A 20718-nucleotide genomic window follows, 5' to 3' on the forward strand; every position below is an offset into this window, starting at 1 on the left:
CTTGATGACAGCGGGATGCTCCAGTGTTTGGTGATCTAAAGGGTACCATTCCTGAGAATCGGGTGGGTGATCAGAGTATTTCTAAAATGATTTGATATCTTTAGGAATTTAAAAAATCCTACAGACCACTCAGCTCATTTTATTTAGGTAAGGTATGTTAGTTTTCTCATGTTGCATAACAAATCATAATACACTTATTGGTTAAAACAATATATGCTTATTATGTTTTTGTGGGTCAGGAATCTTGCCTTGGCTTAGCTGGGTTCTCTGCTCAGGGCTTCATAAGGCTGTAGTCACTGCATCTGTGGTTCTCTTCCAGAGTTACTCAGATTCTTGTCAGAATTCAGTTCCTTGAGGTTGTAGGACTGAGGCTTCATTTTCTGCGGGCTGCCAGCCAAGACCCCTCTCCTGTGCTCTGGGCTGCCCTCAGGATCCTACGACGTGGCCATCTCCATAGGCAGTTCACAGTATGGCAGTTGCTTCCTCAAGACCAACAGGTGGTTCTCCTTCTCCTGCTAAGGAGGAATGCAGTGGTCCCCAACCTTTCTGGTACCAGGGACTGGTGCACCTATAAGGATCTAATGCCTGATGATCTGAGGTGGAGCTGAGGCAGTGATACTAGTGCTCGGGAGCGGCTGCAAATACAGATGGAGCTTTCTTAGCTCACCTGCCGCTCACATCCTGCTGTGCCACTGGGTGCCTAACAGGCCATGGGCATGGGGTTAGGGTCCGCTGTTATATAGCATAACCTAATCTAGGGAGTGACTATTCCATCATATTCAAAGTCCCACTCATGCTCAAGTGGAGTGGATTATACACAGAGGACAGGTGGAGCCATCTTAGAATTCTGTCTACCACAGAAAGACAAGGGCATATTTTTTTGTGCACCAACAATGTACTACTCTTTGTTCTTTTAATTCTCAGAATAATTCTGTGAGACAGGTATGGTTATCTCATTTTTCATGATAGAGATATTAAGACTTGAGAAATCAAGTAATTTGCCCTGACTCAAAGAGGCAGAGTGTGGATTTGAATCCAAGTCTATTTGACTTAAAAGTCTGAGGTCTTTGCAACATACCTATGACCTCAGGAATTGACTGCCTGTCTGCACAGAAGGGCATTTTATGGCCTCTGAGCACATCAGCTCACGTGGAATATAGTTATTTTGTGATGTGTCCTGCCTCTCTTAGGGGCCAGAGCTTCATAAATATAAGATGTGTGTATTAATTAATTAATGCAGCATATAATGCACAGTTTAAATGTTAAGCACCTCACCACCACCTTCCCAGAGTTTTAAGTTGTCCGACTTTTGATTTTCAGTTTAATTTAGCAGATATTTCTTGAGCCTTCTATGTGAAAAGCAGTAGGGGAAATAAAAGTTAATCAGGAACGTTGTAGACAATCATTTGTATAAAAATCATCATGGCAGAGGGCGCAGAGCACTAAAGACAGTCTGGAGACATGTGCTCAAGTGCCTTCATTCACCAATCACTTCAGTTTTCTAACCTTCAGTTTCTCCTGTCTGTAAAATTTGTCTCGGAAGGACACTTGTGAGGCTCAAATGAAATGAGATTTACGAGACAACATATTATAAACTGTAAATGATTACAACCCAGGTTTTATAGGCTATCCCATATATTGTATTCAAGGTACTGTAGAAGTACAAGGAAAGTAATGATTCTCCTTGACTGGGAGATTTGGGAGGTTCTTGTTGAGGTTGAATTGAGGTTGGGCCTCATTTTCATACCTGAAGACCCTTTACAGAAAGTAGGGCTTAGATAGGGTGGAGGAAATGCTTGCCATTTAATTTAGCAATATCAAGGGAAATATCTCTGGATATTGAGTCATTTTCACTGTACTGCAAACCTGTGTTTCATATGCATCCATGATTCATTTAATAACTTAAAATTCATCAGGCGCCTTGCAGTAATTATGGTGATAATCACTTAAGTGACTTTCGATTTGGGACCTCCCCCTCAACATTTCCAAGAAGTTTTTAAATTTCCACGCTCATGTTATTTTTCAAAGTAGATTTTAAAATCATTTACTTCTAAATATCTTGTCTACTAAAAGAAACAAACAAAATGTCTTTCCTTTTGAATAACACAAATGATGATAGAACCTATATCCATGCAAGTTAGTGAATGTATTAATGTATGAGCAAAATAAAAGAAACAAGCAAACAAATAAGACCCAGAATTGGCATCATTTTCTTTTGTTTAAGCAGGGAGAGTTAAAGCACACTATTAGAGATTTTAGGTATATTTCATTATATGTATATTATTGTAATGTGAACATTTATATATACAGGTATATCTCTATCTCTGTCTGTCTACACACACACACACACACACACACACACACACACACACGTGTTTTTTTCCTCCCTGGAGGTATTAGGAAAGACTTCTTGGAGGTAGTGGGTTTTGGAAAAAGTGAGTAGTGTGATCTGAATGGGCAGAAAGGAAGGAGAGGCTGTCCAGGGAGCGGGGACTAACATAAGCAAGGTTATGCATTAGCGGGAGGATGCTGTCTGGCAAGGAGGAAAAGATAATGGGACTGAACAAAGGATTGTGGACAAAAGATGATTCAGAGCTTTATAGGTTAAAGCTCTTCATCCATCATCTCATAACAACCTTAGCAGGATAGCAGGAGACATGTTCTTGTTCCCTGTTAACAGGTAAGGCAACACATGATAATTAGGGTGATGGTAACTTGCCACATGAAGAAGGGTTCTTTACTCTTCTGGTTCTTTGCCCTTTTTACATCTCATTGTTCTGATTGTGGAAAGCTGGATGTTATCCAGAAGGAAATTATATTTTTTTGAGTGCAAAAGTGGTGTGACAAAAACAGGATTTTAGGAATATTGCCTAATAGAGAAGGAAGTCTTGTAAAAAGAATGTAAATGCCACAAGGACAGGGCTGCTCACTTTTGTTCACAGCTTTATTCTTGGTGCCTAATGTGCTGCTTGTCTCGAGGTGGTCAGAAAATATGTGTTGAATAAATGAGTCAATAAAATATAAGAGATAGAGTTAAGGTGGTCCAACAAGAATCCATTGTAATAATGAAAATGTATTTTCTGGTGGTGACATTGATCTTTGCAGCATCCTACTGTGGATTCCTAAGAATTAAACTTTTTTGCTGATATTTTTTACCTCTAACAATATGTCTTCACTTTCTGATACCTCATAAAGATGGGAATCTTGACCCTCTATTCATTAATACTATTGCTTGTCATATTTTGATTAGAATGGACATTCTTAAAATGCCATGAAAAAATGCACAAAAGAGATAAGTATTTTAACTGAAATTCAAACAATTAATATTGAGTAATTTACTCAGTATTTCCACTGATATGGACCACATGGCATCCCTCTCACAAACCAGTCACTTCCATGCTCATTTGTTCATAAGTTTTTTTGGTAGTAACCCATTCTCCACTTCCACACTATTATCTGTTCATTAAAATCTTATTTCTTCATTAAAAATAACGTTTTTTGGAAAGGAGTTTCTGGTTATAATTTTGAAATGTTTTCATTAGGAAAATATAAAGCACATCTAAATATTTCATAAATTTACCAAATAGAGATAAGGACTGTGATATATGCTGTTTGTACATTTATTCTTTATATATTTATGTTTGTATTTCCTACATACACATACATAAAACACATATATTTCCTATATGTAAATTCAAATACAAATGCTCAAAAGTAGATATGTATGTGCAATATGCAATATAAAATAAAATTGAGATCATATGGAAAGTTTTGCATTCTACGTTTTCTCTTAACTATATTTTATTTCTTTATTTGATTTGATCATGTGGTTTTTAAAGATTGCTCCATGTTTCATTGCATATATAGCAAACTTTTTAACTTATACTTTTATTTATTTTTTATTTTTTTATTTTCATTTTTTAGGTGAGGCAATCCTTGGTTGACCTCACAGATTGCAAGGACCTTGTCAGCTTAAAATCCCTTATTTTTTGTTTTTTTTACACCTACGGCACCTGGTTTTCCTAGGTGGTCTCCTATCCAAGTATTAACCAGGCCTGACCCTGCTTAGCTTCCGAGATCAGATGGGATCAGGCTTGTTCAGAGTGGCATGGCTGTAGACTAACTTATACTTTTAATAAGATATTTATTTCAGTACCTTTTCGCAGCATCTCTGACATATTCGAAATTATCTTCTAAAATGATCAAACCCATCTTACCTCTTACCTACCATTCATGCCTAATTACACCTAGCTAATTCTGATCTTGCCTTTAGAAAACATGAGCTGTGTAGAGCTCGTTTTAAATTGTGTTTTTTAGAATGTGTCTTATTCTTTAAGGTCTGGATTTACTGTTCTCCCTTTCTCCATTTGAATCAAGATTCTCATAGCACTTTGAACAAGATTGTATTTGTTCTGCCTTGTACTACAATTATTTATTAAGTTCTTTTATCTCCATTAGACTTGCAACTACTTGAAGGCAAAGGTTCGCATTCATTTTCATATCTCTGTTTGCACTTAGAGCAGGGCCTAGAGCAGAGTTGGTGTGTCAGTAAACATTGAAAGTTGGTTGTTGAAGTAAGTCCTCTGAAAAATGGGAACTAAGGATAGAGGCCACAGTCGGGCAGACCTGATTTACCGACACTGCCCAGGTGAGTATTGATGGAATCCTGAATGAGGGGGTAGCAGTAGCAACAGAAAGGAGGCAATGAAGAGACATTGTGGGGATAACATTGAGCAGGGTATGTCTGTGGGCATGTGTGTGTGTTCTGCTTGGGGTATGTGAAAGAGACGTGTGCTCCGTGTTCATTTTCAATGCGCAGGTGCAGGTTAATGCTGTTACTTGATAGCTGATGGGACGAGTTAGGCTGGTTTGACGTATTGAATTTAATGCCTCACCAACATTTCTAGATAATAAAAAGATTAATCGAAGTTATATTTTATAATGATAATATATAAAATACATGTATGCAACTAATTTACAGCCTATATGAAGTCAAAAAATTTTAAAGTCATTTTTTAATGAGTTGAAATTAACTGGGACTCAGGCCTAACCTATTTAGAGGTGATAGAGATGTTAAAATTAAGAAAGGTATTTAAAACCAGAGTGCATTCAGTTGGGAGAGGCCAGATTGATTCTCTGAGGAACTGCTGAAGGAACTAAGAAATTTTGGTTAACAGAGACAAGAAGAAACAGAAAGGATAACATTGCTCTCTGCAAAAATCTGAAAGGCAGCCCTGTGAAAGAGGTGCTAGAATAATTCTGAGTCACCCAAATGGTGGAACTAGGGCTAAGGGAGATCCACTTTCTCAGTATTACAAGGACATATTTATAAGCCATAGCTGACCAAAGATGGAGAGGTCTTAGGCTGGTTGTGATGGTCCATCAGTGAGGATTTTCAAGGAATGCTTTTTATTTGCTGAGGAGTTGGACAGTGTGGCTTCCCAACCCCGGGTTCTGTGATTCTAGCAGATTTGTTTTCCTTTCAGCAGGTTTTGTATTTTGAACTGATTTGTCACTTTCCCCTGTCATTTTTGACTATAGGAGGTAGAATGGTGTATATACAGTGTCTTCTTTTTCATTTGTTTTCCAGACATAGTCACAATAGAAATATAGGAATAAAGTGGTATACACTTTTAAAATTGTCCTTCATACTTTTTCTTTTTAATGGAGCTTTACCATCAGGGAACCAAGCTATTTTGCTTCTCCCCTTTAGCTAAGATGTAATCAGCTCCTTTCTCTTTTGACTTTTAAGAAAATCAACCTGATACAAACCTTATATTGAAAAGTTTCCCCTACTACTCACTGCTTATAGGTGCTGCCAAGGTTTCTCTATCCAGACTCTTGATTTCTCTGTAAGTAGAAAGCTTGTCTCTGAGTTTCATTGTGGGTGGTAAAGGCAGTATTTGCCTTTGTTAGAGAGATCCACGCAATTTCCCCATTCAGCCCCCATTTGTGTTGGAGTCCTCAAGATAATGCATGTCATTGTCTATTCCTTCATTTCTCTGGCTTACAAGTTTTCTTCAAAATGATGTTTGGTGCTTGAGGAAAGGGGTTTGACTCCATTGTAGCTTAGGGCTGACAGGCAACATCAGGTATCTCCTGAAATAGAGAAGCATTCAGTGGAATTTAGAAATTGTTGATAATGTGCATAGACCCATCTGTATGAAAAACTCAAGCTTTCAGAAATTTGGATACTCAGACAAATATGTACACTGATATACTGGCTATAGTATAGTAGCAGGTTTCTTGATTTGGCATCGATATAAATCTTGTCTTTCATTATCTGGACTCACTGAGACTCATCCAACACTGCCTTCCTCATACGTTTTCTATTAAAAAATAGAAGTTGGCGAAACACTTTCCTTCTTTTCCCCTTTCATTCAAAGCCAGATATGTTACCTTACACATAATGGGGCTAAATAAATAGAATACTTTCTAGTCAACTAGTACGTTACTTGTGTGTACGAGAGATATTTGTACAGTTACAATGTAGAGAGTGGCAATCAAAAACTAAATGGCAGTGTTGGAGTTAACGTTGTTTCAGGCTTTTTTTTTTTTTTCAAGGAATATACAATTTTTTTAAATTTTAGTTGTGGTAAAAAAACACGTAACAAACTTACCGTCTTTACAGTTTTTAAGCATTCAATTCAGTTGTGCTGTTTTCACATTGCTATGCATCGGATCTCCAGAACTTTTTTCAGTTGCAAAACTGAAACTCTAAACCCACTGAACAACTCCCCATTTCCCCTTCCCCCTTGCCCCTGGAAAGCACCACTCTACTTTTCTGTTTCTATGAATTTGATTACTCTAGGTGCTTCGTATGAGAAGAATCATAGTTTTTTTGTTTTATTTTTAATGACTAGCTCATTTCACTTGGTATAATATCCTTAAAGTTCACTTGTGTTGTACTGTGTGACAGAATTTCCTTCCCTTTTAAGGCTGAAAAATGTTTAATTGTAGGTGTACAGCATTTTGTTCATCCATTTGTCCATTGATAGACATTTGGTTTGTTTTTACCTTTTGGCTATTGTTAGTAATGCTGCCATGAATATAAGTGTGCAAAAGAAAGCCCAATTCTTAAAGTAATTTTAATTCCTCTAAAAAAGAGCTTATCTTAAAAGTGTTAGTACTATTTAATGAAAATGGCATAGTGGCAGCAGAGAGAATAATTTTGTTGCTATTGAAATCCCACTATGTGTGACTTTGAAGGAGGCATCTGGAATATCTCTAGCTAGGTATATTTGTTTTATTGTTTACTTGTTGCAGAGAATATCCTAAGTGCCTTTCACCTCATTTCATTTTCTTGATAGTATTTTCTGACATAACACACCAACAGTATTTTTTCAGAATGACATTAACTGATATCCTCTTAAATGCATAAATATTCTTATCAATCTTAACTCATTTGTCAAGATCCACAAACAACAAAGTGTAGTCCAACCCTCAGTGATAGTAACATAGATTATATTTCAAACCAGCACAAATCAACATGGACCAGCTTTTCTTTTTTCTTATTTTTGTGATATCTCTAATTGAAGTACACCTGGGCTTTGGGGAAAAGTGCAGGCACATGGTTCTAGAGAAGTAATAGATGTAAAAAATGGAGAGATTTCATAACTTTTAAAGATCCAGCTATTAATACTCATCTTTATCTAAAGGAGAAGGAGAAGGAGCACAAGAAGGAAGCAAAAGGAGATGAAGAAAAGAGAGTTAAGAGAAGAAAGCATTGTTCCTTTCAATCTATTTCTTTTTCCAAGATACTGTACTGTAGAGGATCAGCTCCTTCCCCCACCTCCATAACAATTTAGTCTCTTTTAAGTTATCCCTCTCAAGCCTGTTTTGAAGGTGTTATTGTGTTTTATGATGTTAGGTGATTAGTCCGTGGGGGCTGTTGTAGATAAGAGTCAAGTTTCTTAGACTTCATGAAGAGGTGAGCCCATGCCAGCTTCTCCCTTCTCTTTCGGTTAACTTGGATATTTCAATTCAATATCAATATCAATTTGTGAAGTTTTTTTTGTTTTTTTGTTTTTGTTTTTGTTTTTAGATGTTATGCTAAGTGTTTGCAGGTGGATAAGGTAAACATAGTTCCTACTGAAAAGGAACTCAGTCTAGTTGGGAAAACCGGCATTTATCAGTGTAGAAATAAAAGTGTGTAAGAGTGATCCAGTGGGCTCGAAGGAGGATTAATAAACTAGCTGAGAGAACCAGTGAAGGTATCAGGAGGAGGTGACATCTGAATTGGGGCAAACATAAGAGAGGTAATTCGTGGCAGAAGGATTATCACCTGAGAGAATCATGAAGGTATCAAGGTATATGAAGTATTTACGGAACAGCTGCAGATTCTTTATCTAAAGTTAAGGTGCTGGAATAATTGATTCCTGAAATCTCTTATTCTTCTTGTGACTCTGTAAAATATACAAATATTAGCTAACATTTTCTTCTCTCACATTTTACTATTTCAGACTCAGACATTCCATAGGCTGGGGACTTGTGGGATTATGCCCAGATTTGGAGTTCCTTTCATCATATTCTGAAAGCACTACTTAATTATGAGAACAAAAGAGGAGAGTCACGGACAAGTTTTTGGTCTTTTCTATGTTGGTATCATCCCAAGTAGTGTTTTTCCACTTTTTTATTCCTAATACAATGAATATATATATATTTTAATTTTAAAAGGGAACTCTCTCTGAATTATTTGTTTGGCAACTCAGAAGTATAAAAATCAACATCATTATCAGAATGGTTGTTTTAAGTCATGATAATTTGTTCCTATTATTTTCACACATATGAACTTTTATTTCCCCTTCCCTCTTTCCTCTCTGCTTCCTTCCTTCCAACACATATTTGATTAGAATACCTGCTCTTAAATGAGGAAATTAGATTCTTTGCCTTCTAGGAAATCATAGTCTAGTAGAAGAGATAAGACATGACTAAGACGACATATTAATATAGTGCAAGTCAGGGAGCTGTCTTTGCTATAAGAAAGCCAGAAAGTACTCTCAGCATTCAGCATTCAGAAGTGTGTGTGTGTGTGTGTGTGTGTGTGTGTATGTGTGTAGGGTAGGGGGAGTCCTGTTAGGAATTCACAAGAGAGGTTGCAGTTGGGAAGGATCTTGAAGGGGTTGAATAAGGAATGCGTTTTCCACCTGACCCAACTTTGTACAATATTAGCTTCCTTTTGTGTTTGGTTGGAAAAGTACAGTTGAGGTTCTAAGATGTTTTCTGTGGCAGGTTACCTGAGTGTCCTGTTTTTGCACTCTGGTATAAACTAATACAAAATTAATAGGGATTTTTTTTTTCAGATGCCATCAGGCACATGTAGAGGACATGTTCCCTATACCAGCTACTCTGCAGGTGGCTGCAGTAAATGGACTGCCTCTCTACTTCTTGGAAATGACATAGAACGATTCTGCTCTCTGCTGCTGAGTCTTAATTATACTGATGCTCTGTTAGGATTGTTCCAGCCAGGGCGGTTTAAGAGCTACTCAGTATCTCCTCTTAAAATTTTTTTTCTCAGAGTAGTGCTTACACCTCTTTTACAAACACATACCATTGGGAATGAAATGAAAATACGTGAGAACCATTATATATAGTTTTTCATATTATTTTTCCCAAATGAAGGAAATAGCCACCATATTGATTATAATTAACATCAGAATATGTTTCTTTTTCCATCAAGATAACACAAATAACAGATTAAAATTCTCATGCTGATTTAAAATATTATTTGTATTTTGGTTTTTTGAGTCTAGACAATGTTAGACACTACCACATAACGTTAAACAAAAATGCTACACTTATTCGCCTACTCTATAGCTCTCTACAAATGTTTTTGAAAAGTTCCAGATGATCACACCATAATAAAAATAATTACCATTTACTTAGCACATGCTATGTGGTATGGAGTATGCCAAGTAATTAATGTATTTTCTCACTTATCCTTCAAAATAAGCATATAGTATTTTTTTCCTCATTTAAAGTGACTACCAAATTAAAGAACAATAAATTAGTAAATTACCTAAGGTTCTATAGCTATTTAGTTAAGGAATTAGATTTAAAATCAGAATTCTGATTACAAGTCAAACACCTTTCTATTCTTGAGACATTTAGTTCTTTTGTATTTTGCTGCTACTTATGTAAGTGTCTCTCTTTCAAACATAGCTAAAGATAAAAGTAAGTGTGTGCACTGTCTCTCCAGCTCTTAATATAGTTACTGGGGTGTTACCATCTTTATTTTGTATTACACATTGTGTTTCCTACAATTCTGAAATAATTTAGGAACTGTACAAGGAATATTACTATACATAGTGGATTTCCATCCCCTGAAATAAAGTCATCCCTGGGGTAAAATGACACATCTGTTTGAATGACCACACAAATTTCTAAATTTAAAACCTAATATATTTTCTTAGCCTGCTATAACAAAAATACCATAACTTATAACTGGGTATCTTATAAACAACAAATTTATTTCTCACAGTTCTAGAAGCTAGGAAATTCAAGTTCAAGGTGCCAACACATTTGGTGTCTGGTGAGAGTCCACTTTCTGGTTCATAGATGGCCTTCTAGAAGGCATAGGAGAAGGAAGGGCTAGGACACTTTCTGAGGTATCTTTTATAATCACCTCCCTAAAGTCTCACCTTCAAATACCATCACGCTGGGCATTAGATTTCAACATATGAATTGGCAGGTGGGGGATTGGGGACAAACATTCAGACCATAGCATCTATGTAGCTTCCTGTCTCATCTTTTACTTTATATCTTAATTTGTTCATTTTTAGATGAGCAAAGAAGAGGATGTATTATTTTTCCCTCAAGATATTATGGGGTTCATTACTCAACAAAGCATACCCAGCCTCCTGCTGTGCTAAGTGAGGAGATTGGTGGGGTGATGTCTGAGGTCCTCATCCCAGCTACCTCATTGGAATCATAGACCACCAGAGCTCATGCAGACTATGAAGGGTCCCAATATACCCCTTCTTTTATAGATGAGGGGACTGGGGCCCAGAAAGGGAAAGAAACATCCAGGGTCTTAGAGCAAGTTAATTGAAGTTAATAGTAGAAGCAGGACTAAAACCAAGTCTTACACTACTGTGTTTTCCATATATGACCTTGGGAAAGCTTATGGATATCTATACCTGTTTTTCTACTTATAAAAACAAACAAATGTGGCCATGTAGGTCTTTTCAATAACATTTGTAGAGAATTATAAAAGTCAGTGAGAGTTAAGTGTAACACCTTAGAATTTGGTCTTTTAGAGCTTTGTCTCATGTGCTATTTATGCTATTTATATTCATTTAAGAAAGTTGTAGTTAAGATACTTCCAAACCCATGTAATTTTAATGTGTTAAATTTCAGTTTAATATAATTTAATTACAATGTAATGAATCTGATTACCACTAGCTCTATATTCCAGTCACTTTTATTAAAAGATGCAACACTACAGAACTTTATTGATTAAATTATATCTCGGTCATTTTTAAAATCTTTCAATAGCTCTCTGTTGCCTTCTAGATGAGGCACAAATTCCATAGCAATACATTCCAGTCTCTAGAGATGTGTCCAACATCCTTCCTGATGTTGGACAACTCTGTGCCTTTCTTCTCTTTTCTCTGTTTAGAAGGCCTTTCTTAACCCCTTTCCTGTAAGACCATATCCTGCTTATTCTTGAGTGGGCAGTTCTCACATCACTCCCTGATAAACTTTGCAAGGTCTCTTCCATTTGAGAAGAGTGGTGATCTCTCCTGCATCTCAGCCCTGAGCCAACCTTGCATTAGCCGTGTGTTTCATTCTGAAAGTTATCACATAAAATATCACGTTTATCCAGTAGTTCTTTGAGAGGATAAACCATGTTTTATTTTCTTTATTTCCCGCATGTGCCAGGCTATTTGACATGTAGTAAGTCCCCGATGACTGAGGCGTAGGGGGATAGATAAAATGTATGGATAGATAAAAATAGAGGTATAGATAGATGTAGAAGGAAAGGAAAAGAAATACTTTGGTAGAAAAGTATTTTGGCAATAGATCACATTTAATCCCTTCAGTCTCCTATCTTAGCATTAAAAATTATATTTATATGTATATAATGTGAAATTATATACATATACACAAAATTTTACATATATATATTGGAGGTGAGTTGCAACAGAGAACAAACATGTCCATTTATGGACTCTCCTTCCCTGGCATGTGATTCAAATAACATGTTCAAAACAGGCAAATTCATTTCTTCACTGAATTTTCCCTAAGCGGTTGTTGCTTTAAAAGATGACTTACAAGCTAATGAATACTCCAGCAATGAGTTGCAAGTTTTGCATTTAATTTAATCTTCGAAACTAAAGAAGCATAAGGGGTGAACTAATTAAAGAAATTATTAATGCGACTATAAGATGCTGCAGCATCTAATCCACATATTAAAAGCGGCACCTGCTGTGAAATTACCTGGAGAAGATCCTGAGGCAAGATTAGTGTCTCGCCTTTCAGCTCCCATGTTTTCTTGGCATGCTGCACCAGATGTTTTGCAAGCAGCACTACCTGGTGAAGAAAATTCTCATTAGCATCACAAAAAATTCTGTATCTTGATGACACTTCCATAGTTACAAAGAGAAGTACGATTCCTTTATCCTACATAATAAACCAGTAAGAGCAAAATCCTAAGGTTCTAAAGATTCCTGTTTTATTTGAGAATAATGTTGAATGAAGAGGATGTGGGGGAGTGGGCAGTGAGGCACAACCGAAGAATGACTACTTTGTACGCTAGTTGGGGATATTTTGAGAACAACATTAATATTCTTTAAGAAAGATTTTATAAATCCTTTGATCTTACCTAAACAGGTAAATTTAAAGGGGATAGGGTGAGGAAAGGTCTAAAGAAGGAAATTTAGGATTTCAGATTAAGGAGATCAGAGAGAGAGTACACATGCCATCATTTATCAGGAATGTGACCTTAGTCCACTCCCTGAGCAGTCTGAGCTTCTGTTTATGCATGTGTAAATCAGACAGATAATAATAATAACAATAATACATAAATAACTTACTGGGTGTTTGTGACGACTGAGTGGGAAACATGCTATACATGTTCATTTTTATTTGTTAGTCTCCTTTAAAACAAAGCTTGAACTATAATCTTTAATTGGAAAATTAAATCTTATACCAGAGAGACTACTAACCTTAAAATCAGGAAGCCTGAGCTGTATTTTGGCGTAAGCCCCCCAATAAATATGAGACCTAAGTTATGCTACATCTTTCTCAGTCTTCGATTTCATAATCTGTGAAATTGGCCTAGATAATTCTTAGAGTTCCTTTCAGTCCAGTTCTTATGTTCAATGATTCCATATCTAAGTCTTTGTAATGAAAGTCTGCTACTTTCATACTCCAAATGATCCTAAGGAACAAAATAGTTAAACTGTTTGCCCAGTTCTCTCAATAAGCAAGGAGCAGTTATGTGTTAAAATGCAAACCCCTAGACCGTACAGCCTTAATGCTGCGTTAAGTTGCTCTTCTACATACATAGTTATACAGTGGTTCCCTAGTTATGCAGTAGCTCCCTAAGACTGAATACTCTGAAAAGAAAATCAGAGGTTGGCATTTTATGGATACTGCCAGTATAATTCTTTTTAAGTCTTACACACATTTTCCCGGCTCTAAGAGAATTGGTTAGTAAAGCCATGCATACTTTAATTACAAGATTATGCAACAGGGGGCTCTCTAACAAAGAAGAAAATTAGTGAGACACATATTTAAACTTGATTCTGCTTTAGAAGCAGAATAAGTCTTGCTCACAATTTTCAAGGAAGTAGAAGTGTGATGCTGTGCTATTATAGGGCTCAGTTAGGATTATGAACTCATAGGGATGTCGGTATTGGGGATTACTTTTTGATGATTGCAGGACAGCAGTGTGATATTGGCTAGTGTTCTGTCTGACAAAGGCAGACACACCACAAATCCTGGTAAGGCATTCTGAGCAAGCCCAGACCTGCCAGCATCCTCCCATTGGTGAATTTCTAGGTTGAGCAATAAGGAAAGACAGAAAGAGAAAGATTTATTTAGTGGGTCACGGGAAACTGTCAGACCTGAAAAGAGCCAATAGAACCAATGTGGTAGAGTGAAGGGGACATCCCTTTGGACATCAACAGATTTAAGTCCTAGTTTCATCACTTATTAGTTATGATCCTGACTGAATGAATTTACTCTTCTTGTATGTTTTCTCCTATAATAGTATTATCATCATAATCTCTTTCATGCTAATTCTACAGTATTATCATGAGGATTAAATGATTGAGAACACTTAAATCATAAGGTATGATGTGACTTTATCTCAATCTAATCTCCCTGTTCATGCATATCCTCAGCAATTTAGAAAGAGAAAACATGGACTCACTCCCAACCTCTCTTAGTTGAAACCATTTTCCATATCAGGTTTTCTATCGTGCCCAGCTCCATCTTTTCTTTTCATATAGGACAATAAAGAAGAGCTACAACAACCATCATCATCAGGATCACACCACCCTTCCTCTCTGCCTCTTCCCTGACCCCAACCCCCACCCATACTACATAACTGCGGGGGTGACTGGTCTATTAGTAAGAGGCTGGATCCAGACTTGCTGTGGATCCTGGTCATTCCATTTACTAGCTTATAACTTTAGTCAAGTTACTTTGTTCTTCTCTTTCCTCTGATAATAATAATGCCTCCTTCATACGGTTGTTGTAAGAATTAAATAACAACTTGTTATTTATATAAATATCTATGTAAACTTATATTTATATGAATAACAACTTATTGATACATATAAAATACTTAGAACAGTTCCTGATAAATCGATAACACTCAAAAAATGTTTGCTTTAATTATTATTGTCTTTATTCAGAGTTCTAGAGTACTGTTTTGTGGTAAAAGATAACCAGTCAGGTTTCATTCTTCTGGGAACTGAGGATATCTAGCCTTGGGCCAGGAGATGAAGGATAACCAGTCACTTTTTTTACTTTAACTGCTCTGAAGTTGAAAGTAAGGTAAAAGGGAATATCCTAGTTTGTTTTATATAAGTAATGTGGTATTGGTAAGCATTATAGTTAGAACTATAGGATTTTAGAAAGGTAAGAGACTTTGGTATTCATCTGGTTAATCTCATTTTAAAACTGAGAAAATGGAGATCTAGAGAGGAGGAATAGTTTGTCCAAGGTTTTATATTGAGGAAATATCATGAGAATGAGATTTCAGCTCAGGCTAGGTGTAGGCCTATTGAAACATACTGCTTCTGTTGACTCTCCTCACCGAATTCTCTTTTATCTGAATTATTACAAAACTGCTTATTAACAGTATCTAAGATATTGCACACAGGAAAAAAAAAACACCTCTAAAGTCCACATGTGATAGAGACAACTTTATTTTGTATTGCGCCATCTCTACAGCTAGCAAACCACTTACTTCATCATTTGTTATTCGTCCTCCACCATTGCTCATTTAGAGATAGGAGGACCCAGTTTGAACTCAAATTGGGAGAATTTAGCAACTTGGAGTATTATTGGGTTTAGAGTCATTCGTTATCATGACAGTCTTTACTACAACTACTAATATCTTTCTTTTTTTGAGAAAGTGGTCACTTCGAAGATATTTCGATACTTAGATTATATACTTTATTCTTGTTGTTTAGAAAACCTAAAACTAAATGTCACCCTTGGTTCCAGTACCCTTCCAAAAGTCACCTTCTATTAGAAGATTTAAAATATGTAGGTCATTAGTTATTCTTTTGAGAATTTCTCATTTTATAGATAAATAAACTTATACACAGAGGTTAAGTGACCTTTCTATGGTCATGCAACTTTCTTCTCGGAAATGTCTAATAGTGGGACACATGCTTACACTTTTGAAGATAATACTGTGTAAGTAAAAAACTGTCAAGCAGGAAATGAGATGGCAGCCTTTCAAAATTCCTAAATTCATGAGTGTGACAACTGTTGATCTACAATCAAACATCTCTCCATCTTCCTCATTGTCTGGAACATTTTGTTGAGAAGTTATTTTGTAAAAGTTTTTTCTCAGTTTATAATAAGTTTTCTCAAATTGGTTTTCAGTTTTCCAGAACTGTAATTTCTTTTTTCCTTTCTAAAAAAATGAAATCAGATAGTATATTAAAAGCTGTGAATGTATACATAGATTTGAGTATTTCCTTTGTTGTACCATAAATCGAGTCTCCAGACTTCTCTGTGATAACTGACAGTAGAAATGGTAGATTTTGTAGCAGACAACTGGAACTGCAGGCCAGAATATTTGCTTTTCACATTCTCCATTATGAGTTTACAGTTTACCAACGGAAGACCTGTTCAGGGAGCCATCATAGAACTCCTAATCGTATTCTTTGCCCTTCTAATAATTTTCCTTTGATTTTCAGTTCACCTTTAAGCTCATTAGCTTTCGGTTACTTTAAAGCATTTTACCTAAGTATAGGATCTTTCCTAAAGAGGAATCTAGAAGGTCAATGACCATCCTCCACAGACTCGGCTGTGGTTTTGACTAATATCCTAGGGCATTTTTACACTAGCCTTTCCTAGGGAGCTTTCCTCTCTTACATTTTAATGGGTTCATATGTTTTCTTCTAATTATTCTAGAATGCAGCAACTCAGAGGAATATTATCATTTAGCGTTTCAAATGATCATTAAGAAACAACTCCTTTAATCAGCAATGTCAGCCTTTACAGCACACATTAATACCACATAATAGAAGTGTTAGTCCTGTGCTTTCTTCACAGGGTTACCTTAATGTGCTTCTATTGACAGTCTGCTGGAATCTTGAATCTTGCTCCATGCTACTGTTTTTTGTTTTTTTGTTTTGTTTTTTTTTTAAGTAGTAGTCAGTTTTATCATTCATTCATCCTTACCTTTTCACTTAAGAAAAAAAGAATTTTTGCCAAGTATTGTCTTGACAATTTGGTTCTTTCTCTAACCTAGCAATGTTGACTGTAACCATTTTATAGAATATCTTTTTCAACTCCTGGGCCCTTCCTCCTGCGATATTAGTCCTGATCTTAACTTGAATGTCTCTGATGATGGGAAACTCACTTCTCCATTATATGAAGCAGTCTATTACATGGTTGGTCTATACTTCATTATATATAACTGCTTAATTGAATCCAAGTTTTCCTCTGGACACACATGATACCTCTTTATTTTTTCAATGAGAACTTTTTAGACCCTTGGAGATAGACATCACTTTCTTCAATTTCTCTTTTCCTGGCTCTAGTTCTTAAACTAATAGTTCAAAAGGAGCTGTGGTCATTGAGGAACAAATAGCATGGATGCCTCCGACTTAGATCCTTACCTTAACTCATGGGTTATCTTAAGATTTTTAACAGTTCCATAATATAAATGATACCCTACAAATTGGTATGTGGATTCACTGTCTAAAAACAGTCATAAAGAGGGCTTTAGATTTTGCAACAGCTAACCTAGATTTGAATTTTTGACTGAACTTATACTTCAGATAATTAACCTTTCTGACCTTCAGTTTTCTCAATGTATATGTGGATAACAATGCTGGCCTTATGGGATTATCATGACGATTAAGCAAAACAACCTCTATTGAACCCAATACTGTCTTGGTGCATTGCAGGTATCTCATCTTAATTTTCCTTCTCTTTCCACCCTATTCTGTCTTGCCTTTAACTTCTTTCAACCTCTTCTCCATTGCTGTTGTCTAAGCATAACCAACCAGAGACAATTTTCTAGCTTATTTTTAAGGAAGTCTCTTTTCTTATGGTCTCCAGCTTATTACAATATGTATACATTTTCTAGAATGGGTTGATGACTTTATGAGATTCCTTCTAGCTAACACTACAAGTTTAAATACTAATATCCTGTCCAAAACATTGCAAAAATTAGTTTCTTCTTGCTCAAATACTGTTTAAAGAAATATCCTTATACAATAATCTTATCCTTTTCTGTATATCTGAGTAATGTAATATGTATTTAGATCTATGTATCTATGTATCTATGCATCTATGTATGTATGTATGTATGTATGTATGTATGTATGTATGTATCTATCTATCTATCTATCTATCTATCTATCTATCTATTATCTATCATCTATCTATTCTGCCTTAGATTTCATAAACACACAGCCATCTGTCTACACCAATATCCCATTAACTTCCTATTGCATATCCTAGATTATTGGACAAAATTAGGCACAGGGGGATATAGTTTTATGTGAAAATGATTAAGTGAATGACTGAGAACTTTACTAAGTGCTTTTATTTACTACCTTGGACTTCTTGAATGTTTTCTTATTTGTCTCCCCAATATTCTGAAAAAAAGCTTGCCAAATATTTTTTTTATTTTTGTTTTAACGTATTTTGCTTAGCCTAGCAAAGCAAATTTAGAGCTTTTTAGATGAAAGATGCTATATTTCATCCATCCATTTACTCATCTACCCATCCATTTGTTTACTTACTTATTCATTCACTCATTCATACTTTTCCTTGTTTTAAAAACCAGTGCTATATTTTCAATATATTATTCTAACTAATCTAGGTCCTATATAGTAGCAGGTTCACAGGCAAATATATTTTGGTTTAGAAAGACTTAGTAACTCTATGCAAGGAAAAAATTATTTACTCTAAATTACATACTCTTTTACTTTACCTAGTAATTGTAGAGAATTCTAATAACTTAATAGTAGAATGACCTTTCTGGTCACCTTGTCCAAACTCCTTGACAGTTTTTCCTAACCAATTTGTATATTTCAGTTATTTCCAATAAAATCTTATTCAATATCAAATACCTATGAGCATAGGATCTGCGAGGTCTTTCACTAATTGTTATTTTCACCCCACTCATATCTATGTACACACAGAGGACAAAAATATAAATTTATTAAAGTATAGTAATATAGTTTGAGTGTCAGTCATGTGATGGGTGCTGTAAGATACTGCTATTTCAACAAGATTCATTCCTTGAAAATTTAGAGTCTAAAATTAGAAATGAGAGCAACTAGGAACTGTCCATGAAGAAAGCAGCCCAGAGAGATGGGTGACAGCATGAACGTCAAGATTATCAAATCGTTTTAAGGTCATTTTGATCATATTCCAAGGCTTTAAAAATCGACAACTCATTCTATCTGTTGTCTATGATCTCTCTTTTCCTTATTGTTATATTTCTTTTCTTGTGTGTGTGTGTATGTGTGTGTGTGTGTGTGTGTGAGAGAGAGAGAGAGCGCGCGTGCGTGAGAGCGCGAGAGAGCAAGAGCACGCGTACACGAGCATGAAGAACTGAAATCATAGGCCTAAATATGGGAGATGGGGCAGTCAGAACGTGACTCTAGGTACCATGTACCCTTTCAGGTTGTCAGTTTTTAATAGATGGATTGAATTTAGATAGTTTTAGAGGTGTTGATAAAGCAAAATCATTAACTTGGAAGTGTGGAGGCCACTCTTGAGTTAACTGAGTTTGCTGCTTGATTTTAGAATAAATGTTTAATTTTGACTTAAAAAGGTAGATGGATGAATCATAAATTAATTCATTCAGATATTTCCAGAGCATCTGATATATACTAGATGCTATTTTAGACTTTAGAGATATAAAATAAACAAAATAGATAATATCCCTGTCCTTAAGGGTTTTACATTCTGATGGGAATCTTCTATCCCCATTTCTCTTCTACTAAGAAGGTGTATCAGTGACAGTGGAAATTAGAGAAAGGCTAAAGTTATGGGTAGATGAGGCAGGTTTTCTAAATCCTCAAACCATCTGAGAGAGAAAATAACCAAGTACCAATCATGTAGTGCAAACCAAACCAATGTACGTTTTTAGGAATGGAAATGGAAGAAATGAAAATTTATCCTATTATAAATTTCTCTAATTCCTGTTTTGATATAGTTTCCCTATAGTTTTCTTATGAAGCTCAACTTGAATTACTGAACCAAGGAGGAGAGTATTTGGAGGCCACACTCTCAGAACCAAAGGGTACCCTATCATCGCCGACAGTGGGACAAGCTTAGCCCCTTAGTTGAGAGAGAGATAAAAACTGCAGAGGGAGAAGATTTGGGTCATTTGAGTCCTCCTCTGTTACAATATTATGTGATCTCTTCAAGGTCATTTACAAGATGTGAAACCCTGCTGGGGAAGCACTAGAAAGGACATTTAACATTCTCATTTTTTTCTCTATGTGAGACACTGAGGTCAAAAGGCCTGGATTAAACTCATATATCTTCACTTATCTGTTGTGTGAACTTGGGAGATTGCATCACTTAATAGAGTCTCAGTTTGTCTGTAAAACTGGGCTGACATAATCTTAAATTTCCTCACGTTTGTTGAGAATTTCTGTGAGATAATACATGGGAAGATGATTTCTAAAGAGTAAAAGACTATATAAATGCAAATGATAATTCCATTTTTATTTTATTAATTTTATTGCATGATTATAATAGTTTATGGTACCATCTTTTATTGACATGTGGGGGCTAAAAAAATAATTTTCCTCCCACCTTCTAATTATTCTAGCTGGGCTGATAATCAAATTAATAGAGACGAATTAGCAGGAGAAAATTAAATTTTAATATGTGCACTCGGGGAGTTCACTTAAGTGTGAAAATTCCAAAGACAATGAGGCAAAATTGGGTATATATGTCATTTTTGAACAAATGAGAAAAGATGGGGAATGGGGTCTTAGATCTCATAAGTGAAAATGAGCAAATTAGGGGTAACCTAGAGAGTGGCAAATA

At 35.8% G+C, this 20718-nt stretch overlaps 1 protein-coding gene, 1 long non-coding RNA gene and 1 pseudogene across 4 annotated transcripts in view; 1 reads left to right on the forward strand and 2 right to left on the reverse strand.

The window, feature by feature from the left end:
* FGF12 (fibroblast growth factor 12) overlaps nt 1–20718 on the forward strand; it is a 479739-nt gene that overhangs the window by 221020 nt on the left and 238001 nt on the right. The gene's annotated exons all lie outside the window — the stretch shown is intronic.
* LOC112473918 lies at nt 4002–4120 on the reverse strand (annotated as a pseudogene).
* The window catches only part of LOC112473656, a 21594-nt gene continuing 5887 nt past the window's right edge, over nt 5012–20718 (reverse strand). The window contains exons 2-3 of the long non-coding RNA XR_003044107.1: nt 12442–12534; nt 5012–6099 (exon numbers count right to left, since the gene is read on the reverse strand). This is a non-coding gene — a long non-coding RNA (uncharacterized LOC112473656). The remainder of the gene's footprint in view (nt 6100–12441; nt 12535–20718) is intronic.

Source organism: Pteropus alecto, unplaced genomic scaffold (genome assembly GCF_000325575.1).
Source record: "Pteropus alecto unplaced genomic scaffold, ASM32557v1 scaffold311, whole genome shotgun sequence".
In the NCBI taxonomy this organism is placed as follows: domain Eukaryota; kingdom Metazoa; phylum Chordata; class Mammalia; order Chiroptera; family Pteropodidae; genus Pteropus; species Pteropus alecto.